Consider the following 5,527-nt stretch of genomic DNA (forward strand, 5'->3'; position numbering starts at 1 on the left):
AGCTCCCAATTGCTACTTGTGGTATTCATATTTGGAAACTCCTGCAAGATGACATTTGAAGCGATTATTTTCTTGTTTGTGATGCATCCATTTGACGTGGACAATCGTTATGAAGTTGATGGGGTCCACGTACACAAGCGAATAGAGCTTTGTGCTTTCAACGGATGTTCAAAATATATGTTTCTAAACCATGATGCAGTGTTTTTCAGATGACGGTGGTAGAGATGATCATTTTAACGACTATTTACCTGAGATACGACAACCAGAAAATGATAATTCCAAACATGGTTTTTGCTACTAAGGCCATCAGTTACTACTATCGAAGTCCTGATATGGGAGATGTAGTTGAATTCCAAACATTGTTCTTGTTATTATCTATTTCATCGTGGCAATCTTCTCAATTGGTTTAGATATATGCACATAGAATTCAATTGCATCTTCCATATCAGGACTTCGATAGTAGTTACTAATGGCCTTAGTAGCAAGAACAATGTTCGGAATTATTATCTTTCTGGTTGTCATATCTTAGGAAAACAGTCATTAAGATGTTCATCTCTTCTACCACCATTTGAAACACAGTGCATCATGTTTAAAAATATATATTTTGAACATCTATTGAAATCACAGAGCTCTATTCACTTGTGTACCTGGACCCCATTTACTTTACAATGATGGGCTACGTCAAATGGATGCATCACTAACAAGAAAATAATCGCTTCAAATGTCATCTTGTAGGAGCTTCCAAATATGAAAAGCACAAGCAGCCATTGGGAGCTTATTAGAAGCAGAAACTTTGTCGTGGCAATTCCTAGTATAAGGAGCCATATAATGGCTATGAGTATGCCAACTAGAATATTCACCATCCGATGGAGTTTGTTCACAGCTGCCTTAGTACCATCCATGCATCAAAGTTAGTGCTCTTAGGTCTTTGAAAGCATAACTTGCAGTACATCCAAATGCAAACTTACAGCTCAATTAGTGGACACTGCAACTATAGAAGTTCAACACAATTAGATAGACATTGTAATCGAGTAACTCTAATTCAAGAAGATTGCATTTATAAGCCTCGTGCAATAAATTGGTTTCATTATATCAACATTTTTTAAAAAGCGCAAACTAGTTTTTTGCTATTTGAGCTATAGAAAATGGTCTTATTTTGTATCTAAATTAAAACTAGGGAGTGCTTTGACCCGACTCTGAAAATATTCATTCAATAAGAAGTTTTGCTCATGAGCACTCATAACTAGCAATAATTATTCATCCTTTCACATCAAGAGCAGGATCTATTACCTTAACGGCCACTAAACTAACTAGATTTCTAGAGATTAATCTGTTGAACTTTGGTTCGACAAGTTAGATTAATATATGTTAAATCTATAACAACTGGTGCCTTCTAAGGTTTATTTTATACGATAAAAAGTTATCTTGCTCAATACTTTTGGTGAGACATTGAACAAATTGCTGCATTTTCATTGAACCTTAAATGACCATTTAAATGCAATCCCAGACACAAAGGCTGAGAGGTTCCCATTGTGGCGCATTGGATACTTTTAGGCTGGTCGGTTGTCAAGGACCACAGATGAGGTCACAATTAGTTATCACTTAATTATATATCAACATCCCATGACTTACCTTAGAATTACATTGTCATTATTTCCTTCTTCTTATACACGACCTCATTTGACTTCTACCAACCTTTCAATCAAGTGCTAAAAGAGTCAAGACAACAACGTTAGATACTTTCTATGATCTCTTACCACCCAGCTTTTTAAGGATGATTTGCTAATTTTCTGGCTCTCAGATACTCTTTCAAGTAGACTCGTTGTCTTAACAGCCTCATCTTCTGGCATAAATCGCATCAAGTCCTCTAGGCATATGTGCCCGACATGAAACAGCAAGTCAAAAGACCGATAAAAAACTAGACTAGTGACTAAGAAGTTTATAGAGCTGATAGAGATACAAAGAGAACATAAATGGAAAGACACGGCATGGATTAATGGAGAATGGGTAGTTCTGAATTTTAGCAGAGCAGACTATTCAGCTCCTAAAATAATTTTACAAAATGATGCCAAAATTGATAGATAAGATAAAGTTCGAGGCTTCTTCTTGAATAGTTTGGCCTACTGTAATATAAAGGATTAATATGGCCAAGACGATGACATGGTTAGGGATCATTAGGACAAGGAAAGAGTAGAACAAAAAAATTTAAAAGATCACAATAATGAGGCGCATCTGGATCCCTGCTAAGTCACATCTTGGAAAATTTTCTTCGCCATAGCTCTCACCTCACTTTCGCTATTTATTTACTTCGAAGATACATCATCATCACTAGATATCTACTCATCCAGTGTCGTGAGGTTCCCATACCGCACCAAATTCATTAGCCCCTTCATGTTCTAGATAGATACATTCTTGTGACTCAGTTTATGCAAGTGATCGATTATGATCCCTTCTTCCCCCTTGTCCTTTCGTCTAGGACTCTTCTGTACTCTCCAGCTAACTATCACTCTCCTACTACCTTTCTCCGGCAATTAAGCTGCATTAAGGTCAAGACCCACTGAAAGGCTCAATGAGACGAGTGGTTTTTTATAGTGCGAGGACAAATAAATGGCACCGTGCCCCCGACATCCTTCGGAGACGGCATTTCTTTGGTTCATGTGTCATAAACAATTGTTTTTTCCATGTTCTTAGCCGTTCTTCGGCTTGTTGTATAGTTCCTGCTGGACCCTCTTGACCTTGTTTGGACATTACTATGTCCTAATATGGTCATGAGCTGGTTTGGGCTTAGGTTGTACTTGGTGATTTGGAAAGTTATACATATCCTTACCTTACCAAAAAAAAAAAAAACAATTGCTTGTATGTAGCTGGTGGTGAGAATGAGGGTGTTCACCGTAGGTTCTTCAAGCATAGAAACTGTACACTAAACTCAGTTCCTTGGTTATGTATTTTCGAAAATTTCTTGCCTCAGTGATATGGAACTGCATCCAGATGAGGCCAAAAGCTTGTCAAAATCGGATTTGAAGAAGTTAAATGGATGCGCACTCCAAATTAAAGCTCAAATGTCCCACTTTAGAGTCGCGGATGCACCTAGGGGACCAATGGACCCATTATGCAACTAGACGAACCGACGGGCTCGAAGTCAACGATCTCGGATTAAGCTCAAATTTGGTCGGTTGAAGTGAAACGGCGAGTTGATCAATACTCACAGCTGTGACTAACGATGGATTTTCGCGATTCGGAGTCGTTTAGATGGGTTTTCCTTTTTTTTTTAGTATTTTTTATGGGTTAATATAGTAAAGGGTAGTTTCGTAATTTTACGTTTTGATGTTTACTAATCCTAGTAGGGTTAGGTTTGGAGATATATAAGCTTGTTTTAGGGTTTTGTTTGATCAGACTTTGGATATTTTGATTTGATAATCATACTTGGAGGACGAATTATTCTTCTGTTGAACTTGTTCAGTCAATCTTTCTATTGCGTTTCGGCATCAATTGGTATTAGAGCATAGGTTGCTTACATCAATGGCTGAATAGAATCGCGGTCGTGGACGGTAGGCTCGTGGTGGCCGGGGGCGTGGAGGCGTTCCTGAAGCAGACAACCAACCACGTCTAAGAGATTTGCGAGACGTAGAAATTGAAGAACAGAGAAGACGAATCTAGGATTTGGAGCGACAACTTGCGGAGGCAAGGTTGGGCGTTCAATCCGAAGAAGCAGAATTTGAGGATCCATCCGATGACGAAGAGGAGGACGTAAACCCTTTCGGGATTCCGAATCAGGGGCGGAATCGAGGAGTATGACCTGGAAATCAGCGTTCTTCGCAAATTTTTGGGATGAAGATCGAGATTCCCGAGTTTAATGGTAAGGCTCATCCTGATGAGTTTATCTATTGGTTACATACAGTAGAGAGGATCTTTGATATTAATGATCTGACTGAAGAGCAGAAAGTTAAATTAGTGGCTATTAGGTTACGAAAACATACATCGATATGGTGGGAGCATGTGAAAAGACAGCATGCTAGAGAGGGGAAATCAAAAGTAAACCACTGGGATAAGATGAAGAAATTGTTGCAGAAGAAATTTTTACCTACTCATTATAAGAAGGAGGCATTTATTGAGTATCACAACACTAAGCAGCGAGATTTAACGGTCGAGCAGTATACCGAGGAGTTTGATCATTTGCAGATGCATTGTGATGTGGCTGAGGAAGATGAGCAAACAATTGCTCGATATTTGGCAGGCTTGCGGTATGAAATTTCTGATGTTGTCCAATTACAGCAATATTGGACCTATGAGGATGTGTGCAGGTTAGCCTTGAAGGTGGAAGGTCAGTGTAAAAGGATGAACGTGAATTCCAAATTTCAGAATCGTTGGTTAGGCAAAGAATCCCAAGGAAAAGCGAGAACATCTGCAGCAAATTCGACACCAGTTGCAGTTAAGGATGCGAGTTCTAAACCTACATCCAGGGATTCGGGCATTTTGCTGCTGATTGTCCAAACCGACAGATTGTGACGCTTGTTGATAATCCAGTCTTTGATGAAGGTCCAGTTTATGATGAATCTGAAGGCGAAGAAGAGGATGCGGATGCGGAACAGGAAGGGATTATCTATGCTGATTCTGGTGAGTCCCTAGTCGTTAGAAGAATATTAAATGTTGTCGTAGCGGATGATGAATCATGGCTTAGACATAATATTTTTCATACTAAGTGCACTAGTAGAGGAAAAGTATGCAGCATGATAATAGATGGTGGGAGTTGTGAGAATGTGGTGTCCACAACTATGGTGGAAAAGTTGGGGTTGAAAACAGAAGATCATCCTCAACCATACAAGCTGTCGTGGCTTAGAAAAGGGAACGAGGTGAAGGTGAGCAAAAGGTGTCTTGTGCAATTTTCAATTGGAAAAAATTACATCGATGAGGTGTGGTGTGATGTAGTCCTAATGGATGCTTGCCATATTTTATTTGGGAGGCCGTGGCAGTTTAACAGAAAGACACAGCATGATGGTTTCAGAAATACCTATACCTTCAAGAAGGATGGCCGAACCATTATCTTAGGTCCTTCAGATTTGAGAAAAGAAGTGAAGAATAATCTGTTGTCTAGGTCAAAATTTCAAGAAGAGGCAGTGAACGTGCCTGGGCTTTTTGCCATTGTAGTGATGGAGCGGAATTCTGAGAGTCCCGAAATTCCTACCCAAATTCTACTCTTACTTGAGGAGTTTGTTGATGTTGTACCGGAAGAGATGCCACCTGGGTTGCCGCCCATGAGAGACATTCAGCATTGTATTGACTTTATTCTGGGAGCTGTTATTCCTCATAAGGCAGCTTACAGAATGATTCCTAAGGAACATGAGAAACTGCAGAGACAAGTGCAAGAGCTGTTAGAGAAAGGCGCAATTCGAGATAGCATGAGTCCCTGTGCAGTGCCGGCCTTACTGGTTCCTAAGAAAGATGGGTCGTGGAGGATGTACATAGATAGCAGAGCTGTTAACAAAATTACAATCAAGTATCGATCCCCTATTCCACGATTTGATGATTT

General features: G+C 39.6%; 1 pseudogene; it reads right to left on the bottom strand.

The window, feature by feature from the left end:
* Window positions 1–375: 375 nt before the first annotated feature.
* On the bottom strand, window positions 376–1,850 carry LOC115665389 (mechanosensitive ion channel protein 5-like; annotated as a pseudogene).
* Window positions 1,851–5,527: the final 3,677 nt, after the last annotated feature.

Source organism: Syzygium oleosum, unplaced genomic scaffold (assembly GCF_021117445.2).
Source record: "Syzygium oleosum isolate NSW1041296 unplaced genomic scaffold, Sole_v2.1 Sole_v2.53, whole genome shotgun sequence".
Taxonomy (NCBI): domain Eukaryota; kingdom Viridiplantae; phylum Streptophyta; class Magnoliopsida; order Myrtales; family Myrtaceae; genus Syzygium; species Syzygium oleosum.